General features: G+C 37.8%; 1 protein-coding gene and 1 pseudogene across 1 annotated transcript in view; both read right to left on the reverse strand.

The window, feature by feature from the left end:
• The window catches only part of NUDT5 (nudix hydrolase 5), a 37,073-nt gene that overhangs the window by 16,869 nt on the left and 17,275 nt on the right, over positions 1-2,929 (reverse strand). The gene's annotated exons all lie outside the window — the stretch shown is intronic.
• LOC102754492 lies at positions 1,212-2,911 on the reverse strand (annotated as a pseudogene).

Consider the following 2,929-nt stretch of genomic DNA (forward strand, 5'->3'; position numbering starts at 1 on the left):
GGGGAGAGATCCATTGAGGTGAGAGAGAAACATCATTGGTTGCCTCCTTTATGCCTCTTGACCAGGAATAAAACCCACAACCTTTTTGGTGTACAGGACAACACTCAACTAACTGAGCGCCCGAAGGCCCATCTTTCACTTCTTACCAGAAACAACCTACCAATTACCAGAAGATCTAGTCACAAATAACATGGAGAAATTTTTATTTTATTTATTTATTTTTTAAACAGGAAAATAGATTTTTATTTTCACATGTTATTTGCAAATACCCAATTACAATAATGTCACACATCCCTATATGATTTTTTTAATGTATTTTACCTTTTTTTAAATAAAGTGTTCAGAAGGAGGGCTACAACAATATTTAATAGGATAGTTCTATAGAATAACAACTTATATTAAGTCCTTGTAAAAATCTGACCTCTTTAAAACATTTAACTGAAATATTCATTTTTTAGCTTTGCTAATCAAAATTGTTTTAAGAATTAAAACTAGGTTGTAACTAATATCAGTATATAATAGTGACTACAAATTCATTTTTTCTTTATACAAATATATTTTATTATATTCACTTGACCAAACCTTTAAGCAGCGGTTCTCAACCTGTGGGTGGCGACCCCTTGGCAATCGAACGACCCTTTTCACAGGGGTCACCTAAGACCATCCTGCATATCAGATATTTACATTATGATTCATAACAGTAGCAACATTACAGTTATGAAGTAGCAATGAAAATAATTTTATGGTTGGGTAACATGAGGAACTGTATTTAAATGGCCAGGAGGTTGAGAACCACTGCTTAAGTGCCCTTTAAAGGTTTCAATATTTTGCTTCAAAAAGAAAAGAACTGTGTATGGTTCCAGACTATGTAAGAGAAATATAAAGTGTGATTAGCTTTAAAATGAATTTTCTGTTTCAAGGCTAATATCTCCACAAACATCTGTAGAAGTATTGTTGGGTAGGCCCACTTTAAGATGCCGTGCATTGTGTGCTGGTTCTCGTTTTTAAAAAATGTTGTTATTTATTTATTTTTACATATGCTTTTTACTGATTTTAGAAAGAGAGGGAGAGGTTGAGAGAGAAACATTGATGTGAGAGAGATACATATATCAGCTGCCTCCTGCATGCCCCTTATAGGGATTGAGCCTGCAACACAGACATGTGCCCTGACTAGGAATAGAACTGGCGACCCCTTGGTGCACGGGACAATGCTCTACCAACAGAGCCACACTTGCCAGGGCTGTGTGCTGGTTCTTTTCTGAAGGTCTTAGGAACCCCTTCTTGCGGTACTCACAATGGTAAGGGTAATCTTTCATATGAATGGAAAAAACATGCTGTTTAAAGCCTGAGATATCTATCTGTAGTGCTATACTCACAGTACTCCACTGATCACTTTCCTCCACTGTCTGTCTTCATATGCTTTTTAAGCTAATTCTGTTGCTTAAATCTCTTTCTACGTCTCTTACACCTAAATGGAAGCTCTTTAGTATGAACCAAGATAGTATGGCAACTTAGAACAAATGGATCCGCAATCTTAAAGTCACAATGTCTACAAGGGTTCATTGTTTAATCTTTGTGGGCAGGCCACGTTTCTTGAATTCTGACCCCCTATGAAAGCCTTTATCAACATGTCACACTTATGGCGGTAGTTATTCATGTGAACGGAAATTATGTGTTCAAAATCATTTGAGTTCAAACTCTTGTGATCACAATGCAAACACTGGTATCTTTCTTGGTGAATAAGAGCATGTTACCGCACCTTTTCGGTCTCTAAAAATGTCTAAAGACAACTGTTACACTTGAATGGCATATCTTTACTATGCTTAATTTTTACATGCATTTTCAAATTAGAAGAGTCTGCAGAACTATATTTGCAATACTGTCATTGGATCGGCTTCTCCTCAGTTGGATTTGCATGTGCTTTTTGAGCTCTAATGGGTGACAAAAACCTTTACCACATTCCATGCAAATATGAGAAAAGTTCTTGCTGTGAACCCCATTTTGTTGGCTCCTTTTACCTTATGCACCATTTTGTGAGTAAACAAAGCCCCAGCATGAGAGAAATGCGTCCCATATTCATTGCATCCAATGGCCTTCTCTGTCTGGTTGGTCAGCTTATGGCTCTCCAGGTATTTCTGCAAACATCTTTTCTTGTTGGTAGTATAATCACAGTCTGTATAGCAGTATTTCTTCCGGACAAGCTATTCAGCATGGTTTTTCCTGTGCTTTTTCAAAAAAACCTCTTGACAAACATTTTCCCACAAATCATGCAAGGACAGATAGTCAAGGGATGTCAATCAGGGCGAATTATTATTGTTGTTTGGTACTACCTGAAATCAGGTCTTCTCCTTTTCTTTGGTTTTTATTTAGTCAGTCTGCTGAGCCTGGTGGATTCATCTATGTGCAAGAGGGCACTTGCAGTGCCATTCCAGTGTTCAGTTCCATGAGAATTATTACAGTAAGCCCCTGCCACACTGGCATGAAGGTTTTTATTTGTCATCGATTTGCTGTTTTTGTGCGGCAGCTGCTGCCATTGCTGCAGCAGCACTCTCTTCTCTTACAATTACGTCCATAATAAACTTCATCAGCAATTTCAGCAACATTCAAATCTTCATCTTCTTGCTGAGAGTCATTGACAGTCATATAAACCATCTTTTCTCTTGGCAAATGAATACTGCTATTCTGATCAAGTAGTTCAACTTCATAATCTTTCACAGACTCTCTCTCCACAATGTCTATGGTGCCACCTAAGTCATCTTCTCCAGGGTCAGCCTTAAAAATGTACACTTCGATGACTTCATGGCAGGTGCCATCCACTTCACAAGGATTGATTTCTGACTCTGAGCCCTAGGTCATTCCAGAGGAACTGTCATATTCTATTTTGCCAGCATCATCTATAGAATTTATAAGGTATTCCTCACACTTGCTC

This window comes from Myotis davidii, unplaced genomic scaffold, assembly GCF_000327345.1.
Source record: "Myotis davidii unplaced genomic scaffold, ASM32734v1 scaffold749, whole genome shotgun sequence".
Classification (NCBI taxonomy): domain Eukaryota; kingdom Metazoa; phylum Chordata; class Mammalia; order Chiroptera; family Vespertilionidae; genus Myotis; species Myotis davidii.